The sequence below is a fragment of the Eleutherodactylus coqui genome, chromosome 7, assembly GCF_035609145.1.
Source record: "Eleutherodactylus coqui strain aEleCoq1 chromosome 7, aEleCoq1.hap1, whole genome shotgun sequence".
Classification (NCBI taxonomy): Eukaryota; Metazoa; Chordata; class Amphibia; order Anura; family Eleutherodactylidae; genus Eleutherodactylus; species Eleutherodactylus coqui.
In genome coordinates, this window is record NC_089843.1 from 179,943,822 (window position 1) to 179,956,449 (window position 12,628).

Consider the following 12,628-nt stretch of genomic DNA (forward strand, 5'->3'; position numbering starts at 1 on the left):
CCAGGCACTGCAGGACCGCCACGGGGTAGAGCCTGTAAGCACAGCTGCTCAGTTGCATTGTTTATGGCTCCCACACATGCAGTTTCACACCTTCCAGGACCTCACACTATTGACCCTATCAGGAGCTTGGGGTGTGGCGGGGCGTTCCTCCTGTCAAACCCCTAGTTTCACTAATACCCTCAGTAGTGACCTCCAAGCCTCCTAACCCCCTGCGTGAACTGCGCTCAGCACTGCACACCCACTGCAATACATACAACATCTTAGGTAACGTTTGCATCAACAGTTCAAATGGGCCCCCAGAATATATTTTACAGCTGGGCTCTAGGTCCCCCCGTCTAAGGACTTATTTACACGGGCGTATATCAGCCTTCACACTCCGGCCGATATGCGCTGCCCCTGTGATGCATTGGTATCTCCGCAGCGTAAAAGCACCTGGCTAGGTGCTGTGACGCCGGCGGCGGCTGCATTGACTCCTATGCGATATGTTTTTGCTTATAAAAACACTAGATGATATACCAGTGCGTAGCACTGTGATGTTATTAATAGCAGTCCTGAAATATACAAAGTAGGCCACGAAAATGAGCCCCGCACCGCACTCTGATGACAGCAGTCCAAAAGAAAATCTGTGTTGCACATAGCTATTAATCACAGCGCAGCTTTATTTTACCTCAGCAGTATAATAAATGAAAGCTGAACTGTGATTGGTTGGTATTGCCAACAAAAATTACAGGGTTAGTCGGTGAGTTTTTGATTTTAATTCAGCCAGTATTTGTCGCTCGGTGCTTATTAGCGCTCAGGCAAAATGTCACTCACATCGGACAGAACTGTGGATTTATAGACGACACAAACAAACAGAGAAGAATCAGAAGAATCAGAAGTGATTCCGATAGTTTGAGGGGTAAAAATCGCATCACATTTTGGCCTCATGTCCACTAGCTAAATGGAATTGCGGATTCCGCAGCGGATTTTGCCTATAGGGAGTCATTGGCCATCCGCGGTCCATTAAATTGATTTTTGCACCCATGGATGGCATTTTAAAAGAATTGCGTTTTTCACCCGGGGGAGAAAAAACGCGGCATGCTCCATTCTGCCGCGGATTCCGCGCAGACTGGCAACATTGCTATCACATCGATAGCAATGTGTGCGGATATCTGCATGCAAAAAAAATACCATTTAAAGCAAATCCGCGCGGAATTCGCCGCGGAAATCCTTGGCAGATTCTGCGTGGATTGTATTTTTCGATTGGACATGAGGCCTTAGGGCTCATTCACACGGGCGTATTAGTACAACCGTGCGAGTGTTGCAGCGTTGTACTCATTGCAGTCCCTACCCTCTGCCCGCATAGATCGCGTCCTGGCTTCTATTGGCACTGTGCATGCCTGGGATTTTGACGTCACGGACATACGCAGTGAGAGGTTTTTTTTTCAAATCCCTCGATCTGCGCAGAGCGGGGCTCCATGATAAACGCTGCCCATTTGCAGGCATTGCGTTTTATATGGATCTCCCCTTGCAGCCCCAACGCAGGTGTGAATGGAAGGATGAAAGTCCATAGACCTCCATTGGCTCCATTCAGCATCTTATGCACTAGAAATACGTGTGTATAACACGCGGTGACAATACACCCGTGTGAATGAGCCCTTAACAAAATTGTGGTTACAGTGGAGCTCATAAGAAGTTACAAGGCGAATCTGCTGGTTTGGACAGTGAAGCACATCTGCCATCTAGTGGCACATCGTGATTACTGTACATAAAGCGTTCTGTTGGAAAAATAATGTTATAGGTTGTACTATGGATCCAGCTGAAATAAGGGCTCACGTTCCCAACCGTGTTATCACTGCCTATTATGTGTGTGTTGCACGGCTGTGTGATAAGCGGCGAATGGAGTCAATAAAAGTCAATGGACTTTTCATTGATCCATGCACATGTGCATGCAGACACTGCGTCTCGATACACACGAGAAACAGATCACAGCATGCTGCATTTCTCTGTGTACCACGCAGCGTGAACCCTATACATTTGTATGGGCTGCATATGAAATGCTGCTCGTACACAATACATTGTAGATGGGCAGTGATTTCATATGCATCCCCGCTCTGAAATAAGCAGGAAAGTTTAAAAAAAGAACTATAAAAAAAAGAGTCTTGCTGCGCATGTCCATGTGCGCGTGATATGCGGGCTTGCGTAGTGCACTCGCAGCCATACGCGGTCTCTGCCACCTCTCTACTGGCAGAGCCAATGTTTACAAATTTGGTTTTACATATACGTCCGTGGACAGGAACCCTAAGGCTGGGTTCCCATGGGACGGAAATCCAGCGAAAGTCTCGTGGCCTGGCCACACCGAAAAGCCGCAAGTTTTCTGCGGGAGAGCTGCAGCTTCAAAACGCGCAGCATGTTGCCGGCATGCCGTTGCAGCCTCACTCCTCTCCATAGAGGAGAGGAGTGAGGTCACCATGGGGAAAAAAAAGAATTGACATGTTGCGGCTGTCAGTTCCGCGCTGCATTGGTGATACCTCCCGGCTTTTCCGCGACGGATTGGCCACCCCGTGTGGATAAAAATTTTTGCGAAATCTCGTCCACATGGCTGGCAAATCACAGAATTAGGAGCCACGGGTGGATTTGCCACACAGAAATTCCGCACTGAATTTCCACGGCAAATCCGTCCCATGTGAACCCAGCCTAAGGATAGGGCGACTTTGACCACAATAGGGGTTGCACAACCAAAGAATGCTGCGCTTGAACTGCTATTGAAGTCAATGGGATCGCAGTGTTAGTTTCAGGATGCAGCGACCGCAACTTACAGGTCGCAAAAAATCCATTGAGGATGATTTCACATGAATTTAACAATGGATAGCTTGATAAATAGTTATTAACTATCTATTGTTTCATGTTTCTGCAGTAGGCTTGATATACAGTAAAGGCCCTTTTACACACAACGATTATTGCTCAAAATTTGCTCAAAGGCCATCTTTTGAGCGATAATCGTTGTGTGTAAATGTGCGCCCATAGTGCACTTTCGGTGCACTTTTCGTCCAACTTCTGGTCCGCATGAAATCCTTGTCCCTCAGGACCATAAGATAAGATGGTCCGCACGCTGTGTTCTCCGCGGGCAGTGCTGATAACAGCTAATAACATCCTTTAACAGCTGTTAACAGGCGCTGTCCCGATGGAGAACAATAGTGATGTATTTAGAGAACAGACCACTCACTGTTCTCTAAGTGAGAACTGATTAGCCCATTAGTACCCATGCAACGTGAGCGCTCAGAACTGTCAGTTTCTGACGCATTTTGAGCGACCATCGGTGTGTAAATGCACTTTAACAGTATTCTAGGCTGGCCAGCAGTAAATGGTTATACCGCATATAACATGTTTATATAAATTAGCAGCCTAGGTTAGAGTGTTAAGTAAATGTGCCTATACAAACTGGATTCTGCTACTGTTCAGGGTTTTCATCAATCCACTCCATTTTTGGAAGAGAGAAACTGAAATAAAACTGAGAAAGACAAAGCAGTTTTTACCCCATGGGGTTTCATAAAAACGGAAAGCAAATATAAAGGCTTCCATTCCAACAGGTTGCCCTTTTTAAATGGAAAAATAGCGCAGTCTGCAGCATTATTTTTTTAGCCAAACATAATGAAAGCAAACGGGGGCCTTTCTGTTTGCTTTTTCTTTTTTTTTAACCCCATTGATCAATGAATTCTATTCTATATCTGATTCTCTCCTCCAAGAATGGAGTAGAGAGTCGGAAACCCTGAACTGGACCCTAACACAAGTGTAAAAGTAGCCTTGGTCTTGCACACAAAAAATTTGCACATGCAATACGCAGAAAATAGAACACCTTGATTTCAGCAGTGCATTGATTTAATCGAGAGCACTGGTAAGCATTTTTTTGCGCGCACAAATATACTGCAAAATGTGATTGTTCTCAGCAAGAGAAACGACGTAGTCTTGTAGCTACGTCGTTTCTCTTGCTGAGAACAATCACATTTTGCTCTACTGGCTAACACGGTACCAGATCTTTGTTTTCATTATACCAAATATACTGCAACGCACACAAAAACAAAAGAAACATTTTACAAATAGGCACACAAATATGCATTGTCTCATGTGACGCAGGCCTTAAAGTGTGGGGCTCTACCACTTTGTATAATCTGTCAATAACCTTATGTGTTTGTGGTTGCCAGAGCCCCCCAAGTGTAGCAAAGGAATTTTTAAAGTGTGTTACATTAACCTCTTATGGACAGGGCCCCCTTTTTTCCCTCTCATTTCCGTTTTTTTCTCTGCCCTTTTAAAAACTCATAACTCTTTTATTTATCCCTCAATGTAGATGTCTGAGAGCTTGTTTTTTGCAGGACGAGTTGTATTTTTCAATGGTACGAGGGTCTGCTGATAAGTCTTTGGCTTTACCCAGAAAGAAAGGAGATAGAAAGATCAAACTTTACATTTATTCCACATACTCTGCACTGATGTCAACTCACTTCTTACATCGGTATTCCAAGTTCTGTAAGCCTTTCAAAAAGAAGGATTTCGGTTGTGCCTCAAACCAGTCATCCGTAGCAGCCATGGCATCAGAAATAGTGTGAAATTTGGTACCCTTGAGGTGTTTCTTCAGGTTTGGAAACAGATGATAGTCGGAGGGAGCTAGATCTGGTGAATAAGGTGGGTGGTCAACCAGCTGGAAGCCTAGCTCCACCAGTTTTGCCGTGGTCGCTTGTGCAGTGTGAACGGAGGCGTTGTCTTGCAGGAACAAGATTCCTTTAGACAGCTTGCCGCGCCTTTTGGCCATCAGAGCTGCCTTCAATGGGTCCAAAAGTTCAATGCAATAGCTTGCATTGATGGTGGAACCATTTTGAAGGTAGTCCACTAGCAGCAAGCCCTCCATCACCTTAGTGGCCGATTATTGCACCCTGAGCTTCTTTGGGTGAGGAGAATCATTATGCCCCCACTCTTTTGACTGCTCCTTGGTTTCAGGGTCATATAAATTTATCCAGGTCTCATCCATTGTGACCAGTCGATCAAGAAAGTTCTTATCAGTTGACAAATGGAACAGGAAATTTTCACTCGCATGCTTTTCTGATCTGTTGTCAAACATTTGGGGACGCACTTTGCAGATAGCTTCTTCATGTTCAAATGTTCATGGATAATGACACAAACACGTTCACCAGAAATCCCAATGATGTCTGCTATACCTTTAGCTGAAATTCGATGGTTCTCCAGTATGAGGTTGTGCACAGCATCGATGATCTCAGGAACAACAACCTCTCTCGGTCGTTCAGGACGTTCCTCATCATTGGTGCTGAAGAGGTCCGTTTTAAATTTGGCAACCCAGTTCTTAACTGTAGAATATGAAGGACGTTGATCCCCCAATGTCTGCGATGTATCACCATGAATATTCTTCGTGGACTTTCCTTGCAGAAACAAGAATTTTATCACTCCTCTGTAGAGATGAGCGAACGTACTTGTCCGAGCTTGATGCTCGCTGGAGTATTAGGGTACTCGAGATGCTCGTTACTCGAGACGAGCACCACGCGGTACTCGAGTCAATTCCATTTCCTTCCCTGCATGTTTTGCGCCATTTTCAGGCCAATAGACATGCAGGGAAGGCATTACAACTTCCTACTGTGACGTGCCAGCCCTATCCCACCCCCTGCAGTGAATGGCTGGCGAGATCAAGTGACCGCCGAGTATATAAAGCAGTCCCGCCCGCTGCTTGCCTCAGACACACGCTGGCAGAGATTAGGGAGAGTGCTGCTGCTGCTATAGGGAGAGTGTTGGCATCTTCAAGAACCCAACGGTCCTTCTTAGGGCCACATCTGACCGTGCGCATTACTGTTGTGGCTCCTGGGAGCAGATTTGCACAAATTTTTTTTTTCATCTTGGGCTATGCAGACTATTGCGTTCTCAGTCTGCAGCCAATTATACAGAGTATAGGGGCAGTACTGGTCAGGCAGGGACAGTGGTAGTGTAGAATCCTGTCAACAAGTACCCCAAAAAAGCTCCTCCTTAGGGCTACCTGTGACCGTGTGCATTACCATTGTAGTGGCTCACTATTAGCCAGCTAGGCCTTTCTGCAGCCCAGCGTATATTTTTTTCGGCCTACAGTGTGCGTTACATAACCGCTCTGACCCTCCAAGTGCAGGCCAATAATTGCCTAAATATTTACACCGCTCTGGGTGTCCCGTTAACTTCACGCACAGCGTACGCCCACAGCCGCTGATAGAGGGAAAGACATATACACGCTATCTAGGCTGCTGTTTTTTTCAAAAAAATCTGAAAATAAACTCCTCCCTAGGGCTACCTGTGACCGTGTGCATTACTGTTGTAGTGGCTCACTATAAGCCAGCTAGGCCTTTCTGCAGCCCAGCGTATAATGTTTTCGGCCTACACTGCGCGTTACATAACTGCTGTGACCCTCCAAGTGCAGGCCAATAATTGCCTAATTTTTTACACCGCTCTGTGCGTCCCGTCAACTTCACGCACAGCGTACGCCCACAGCCGCTGATAGAGGGAAAGACATATACACGCTATCTAGGTTGTTTGCTTTTTCAAAAAAAATTGCTGAAACTACTCAGCCTAGGTGGCACACTGCCCGCGAGCTGTTGCAGGGTCTGACTGAGCAGACCGACATATGGCTTTCGCCGCTGAGCCTCCAACAGGGCATGGTCGTGTGTGACAATGGCCGTAACCTGGTGGCGGCTCTGCAGCTCGGCAGCCTCACACACATGCCATGCCTGGCCCACGTTTTCAATCTGGTGGTTCAGCAGTTTTTGAAAAACTACCCGCACTTGTCAGACCTGCTCGGCAAGGTGCGCCGCGTCTGCGCACATTTCCGCAAGTCCACCACGGACGCTGCCACCCTGCGGACCCTGCAACATCGGTTTAATCTGCCAGAGCACCGGCTGCTGTGCGACGTGCCCACACGGTGGAATTCAACGCTCCACATGTTGGCCAGGCTCTATGAGCAGGTAAAGCAATAGTGGAATACCAACTCAAACATGGGCGGCGTAGTGGGAGTCAGCCTCCTCAATTCTTTACCGAGGAGTGGGCATGGATGGCAGATATCTGCCACGCCCTCGGAAACTTTGAGGAGTCTACCCAGATGGTGAGCGGCGATGCTGCAATCATTAGCGTCATCATTCCTCTGCTATGCCTGCTGAGAAGTTTGCTGCAAAGCATAAAGGCTGACGCTTTGCGGTCGGAACAGGAGTCGGGGGAAGAGAGTATGTCGCTTGATAGTCAGAGCACCCTCATGTCTATATCTCAGCGCGTTTTGGAGGAGGAGGAGGAGGGGGAGCAGCAGGAGGAGGAGAGGGAAGAGACAGCTGGGCCCACTGCAGAGGGTACCCATGCTGCTTGCCTCCCATCTGTTCAGCGTGTATGGCCTGTGGATGAGGAGGAGGATCCTGAATGTGATCTTCCTAGTGAGGACAGCCATGTCTTGCGTACTGGCACCCTGGCACACGTGGCTGACTTCATGTTAGGCTGCCTTTCTCGTGACCCTCGCGTTAGACACATTCTGGCCACTACGGATTACTGGGTGTACACTAGGAGAACCTTTCCACTCTCATTCCCGAAGAGGAAAGGGGTTCGAGAGTGATGCAATACCACAGGGCCCTGGTGGACAAACTGAAGGTAAACTTCCCATCTGACAGCGCTAGCGGCAGAAGGCGCAGTTCCGAGGGCCAAGTAGCAGGGGAGGCGTGGAGATCAGGCAGCATGTTCAGCATAGGTAGGGGAACACTCTCCAAGGCCTTTGCCAGCTTTATGGCTCCCCCAGCAAGACTGCATCACCACTGCCCAGTCAAGGCTGAGTCGGAGAGAGCACTGTAAAAAGATGGTGAGGGAGTACGTAGCCGATCGTACCACCGTCCTCCGTGATGACTCAGCTCCTTACAACTCTTGGGTGTCAAAGCTGGACACGTGGCACGAACTTGCACTGTATGCCCTGGAGGTGCTGGCTTGCCCTGCCGCTAGCGTCTTGTCAGAGAGAGTGTTTAGTGCAGCTGTGGGAATCATCACGGACAAGCGTACCCGCCTGTCAACTGCCAGTGCCGACATGCTTACACTCATAAAGATGAGCAAAGCCTGGATTTCCCCAGACTTCTCTTCTCCACCAGCAGAGAGCAGCGGAACCTAAAGAATCTTATCGCTGCAACCGCAGATAAAAGCACTCTTCTGTATCACCGGGAAAACAGGGCATTTATCTTTGTCAATCTGTCTCTGACATTAGTCCTCCTCCTGCTTCTCCTCCTCCAGAAACAACATGTCATTGAGCTGAACGGCCAATTTTTCTGCAGCCCAAAAGGCTCATCTACATCTACCAATGTTTTTACAATTTTTCTAAGTTTTAATAGTATTGAGACTGTTACATGAACCAATTTTTTCAACAGGGCTGTCTCCAGGCTGATAAATTTTTCAGAGGTACACTTGTACTCTTGGTACACTAATTTTTCAGGCCTACGCCTATACTCTTATCCAACTAATTTTTCCGGTCTTCGCCTATGCTCATGGTATCCCAATGTTTCAGGTTGGCCTATACTATTACTACAGAAATTTTACTGGGGTCTGCCTGCTTGCCTATACTTCTGCTACAGGAAAGTTACAGGGGTCTGCCTATACTGCTGCCACTTGAATGTTACAGGGGTCTGCCTATACTTCTGTTACAGAAATGTTACACGGATCTGTCTAAAGTGTTACTACTGAAATGATACAGGGGTCTGCGTATACTTCTGCTACATAAATGTTACTGGGGTCTGCCTATACTTCAATAACAGAAATGGTAATGAGGTCTGCTTATACTGCTGCTACAGAAATGATACTGGGGTCTGTCTATACTGCTGCTACATAACTGTTACTGGGGTCTGCCTATACTCCTGCCCCATAAATGTTACAGGGGTCTGCCTATACTGCTGCCACTTAAATGTTACAGGAGTCTGCCTATACTTCTGCTACAATAATGTTACTGGGGTCTGCCTATACTTCTGCCACGTAAATGTTACAGGGGGTCTGCGTATACTTCTGCTACAAAAATGGTACTGGGGTCTGTCTATACTTCTACTGCAGACATGTTACAGGGGTCTGCCTATGCTTCTGCTACATAAATGTTACAGGGGTCTGCTTATACTGCTGCTACATAACTGTTACTGGGGTCTGCCTATACTTCTGCCACATAATTGTTACAGAGGTCTGCCTATACTGCTGCCACCTAAATGTTACAGTAGTCTGCCTATACTTCTGCTACAATAATGTTACTGGGGTCTGCCTATACTTCTGCCACGTAAATGTTACAGTGGGTCTGCGTATACTTGTGCTACAAAAATGGTACTGGGGTCTGTCTATACTTCTACTACAGACATGTTACAGGGGTCTGCCTATGCTTCTGCTACATAAATGTTATAGGGGTCTGCTTATACTGCTGCTATAGAAATGTTACAGGGGTCTGCCTAAACTTCTGCCACATAAATGTTACAGAGGTCTGCTTATACTGCTGCCACCTAAATGTTACAGGGTCTGCCTATACTTCTGCTACAATAATGTTACTGGGGTCTGCCTATACTTCTGCCACATAAATGTTACAAGGGGTCTGCGTATACTTATGCTACAAAAATGGTACTGGGGTCTGTCTATACTTCTATTACAGACATGTTACAGGGGTCTGCCTATGCTTCTGCTACATAAATGTTACAGGGGTCTGCTTATACTGCTGCTACAGAAATGTTACAGGGGTCTGCCTATACTGCTGCTACATAACTGTTACTAGGGTCTGCCTATACTTCTGCCACATAAATGTTACAGGGGTCTGCCTATACTGCTGCCACCTAAATGTTACAAGAGTCTGCCTATACTTCTGCTACAATAATGTTACTGGGGTCTGCCTATACTTCTGCCACGTAAATGTTACAGGGGGTCTGCGTATACTTCTGCTACAAAAATGGTACTGGGGTCTGTCTATACTTCTACTACAGACATGTTTCTGGGGTCTGCCTATGCTTCTGCTACATAAATGTTACAGGGGTCTGCTTATACTGCTGCTACAGAAATGCTACATGGTTCTGCCTATACTGCTGCTACATAACTGTTACTGGGGTCTGCCTATACTTCTGCCACTTAAATGTTACAGGGGTCTGCCTGTAACATTTATAAACGATATAAATTGTATGACCATGAATGCAAGAAGTCTGATCGGTAAAGTGGGTGAGCTTGAAGCGAGAATGACTGATGAAAGTTATGATATAGTCGGAATTACAGAAACATGGCTGGATGATAAGTGCGATTGGGCGGTGAATTTGCAGGGGTACAATCTCTTCAGAAGGGACCGAAGGAACCAAAAAGGGGGAGGGGTATGTCTGTACATCAAATCGAACTTGAAGCCGAGGCTACGGGAGGATATAGGGGTAGGAGAAGAACAGGTGGAATCTCTGTGGGTAGAAATACAGGGAGGAAAAAATAACAAAATCCTGATACGTGTCTTCTATAGACCACCAAAAGCAACAGAAGAAACTGAAAACTTACTACTAAGGCAGATAGAAGAGGTGACAAACCACAATGTAGTAATTATCATGGAGGACTTTAATTACCCAGGTATAACATGGAAGAACGAAACCTGTAAATCACATAGGGGCGATAAGTTCTTGAGAGTAATTAAAGATAATTACCTGAACCAACTTGTGCAGGAACCAACAAAAGGGAGGGCCATTCTGGACCTAGTACTAACTAACAAACCAGAACGTATAAAGGGGGTACAGGTTGAGGGCCACTTGGGGAACAGTGACCACAATATAATCCATTTCCAGCTGTCATTCAATAAGAAGCCTTATCAGGGAGCGACAAATAAACTAAACTTTAGTAAAGCAAAATTTGATGAGCTTAGAACTACTATCGGCAAGATTAATTGGGACAGCACCCTCAAAAATATCAGTACAGAGGACAAATGGGAAAAGTTTAAAAGGATCCTAATCACCTCATGTGAACAGTTCATTCCCTTTAAAAATAAAAGAAACTCAACTAAAAGGAAACCAATGTGTCTCGACAAGACGGTAAGGGAGGCAATAAATGAAAACAAGAAAGCGTTCAATCTACTAAAGCAACAAGGCAGCGAAGAAGCGCTAAAATCATACAGGGAAAAAAACAAAATATGCAGATAAGATCAAAACTGCCAAGGAGGAAGCAGAAAGACGGATTGCCAAAGAGAGCAAAAACAACCCAAAGCTATTTTTCAACTATATTAACAGCAAAAGAATTGGCAGGGAGAGCACTGGCCCTTTAAAAAATAATGCAGGAGAGATCATTGAAGATGACGGAGGGAAGGCAAATCTACTAAACAGTTTCTTCTCAAGTGTATGCACAAACGAAAAGGAAATGCCACACGAGATGCAGGAGAATAAAATGAACCCATCACAAAATATCTCATACCTAACGCAGGAGGAGGTGCGGAAGCGACTAAAGAAGACTAAAATCGATAAATCGCCGGGCCCAGATGGATTACACCCAAGGATACTAGGGGAACGTGATAGCTAGACTGCTATATCTAATATTTCTAGACACTATCAAGACCAGGGTTGTACCATTGGATTGGCGCATTGCCAACGTGGTTCCAATTTACAAAAAGGGGAGCAAAAGTGAGCCTGGTAACTACAGGCCAGTAAGTCTCACTTCAGTAACGGGAAAAATTTTAGTGGGGATTCTGAGAGACGCCATCGATGAGTGCCTCAAGGAGAACAAGAGAATAACTCCTCACCAGCATGGATTCATGAAGGGTCGCTCATGTCAGACAAATCTGATCAGTTTCTATGATGAAGTAAGCTCTAAGCTGGACCAGGGAGAATCTATTGATCTCGTATATCTGGACTTCTCTAAAGCCTTTGACACCGTGCCACATAATAGGCTAATATACAAAATGAGGCAGCTCGGATTAGGTGAAAACGTGTGTAAGTGGGTAAAAAATTGGCTCAATGATAGAAAGCCTAGAGGGTGGTAATAAATGGTTCGTACTCTGATTGGACCACAGTCGCTAGCGGGGTGCCACAGGGTTCGGTATTAGGCCCCACTCTGTTGAACATATTTATCAACGACCTGATAGAGGGGCTGCACAGCAAAATATCAATATTTGCAGATGACACAAAATTATACAATATAATTAATGCAACGGAGGACAATGTGCGGCTACAAACGGACCTAGATAAGCTGGGGGCTTGGGCAGAAAAATGGCAAATGAAGTTCAATGTTGAAAAATGTAAGACTATGCACATGGGCAGGAGAAACGGATGTCACCAATATTCAATTAATGGAGTACCGCTAGGAAAAAGTGATATGGAAAAGGACCTGTTGGTATTAGTGGATATTAGACTAAACTGGAGTAAACAATGCCAGTCAACTGCTGCAAAGGCAAATAAAGTCTTGGGGTGCATTAAAAGAGGTATAGGGGCGAAGGATGAGAACATTATCCTTCCATTATATAAGGCACTTGTCAGGCCTCACATGGAATACTGCGTACAGTTCTGGTCACCGGTGCTCAGGAAAGATGTTACAGTACTGGAGGGGGTTCAAAGAAGGGCAACTAAACTAATACATTGAATGAAGGGACTGGAATACCCAGAGAGGTTATCAAAATTGGGATTATTTACTCTAGAAA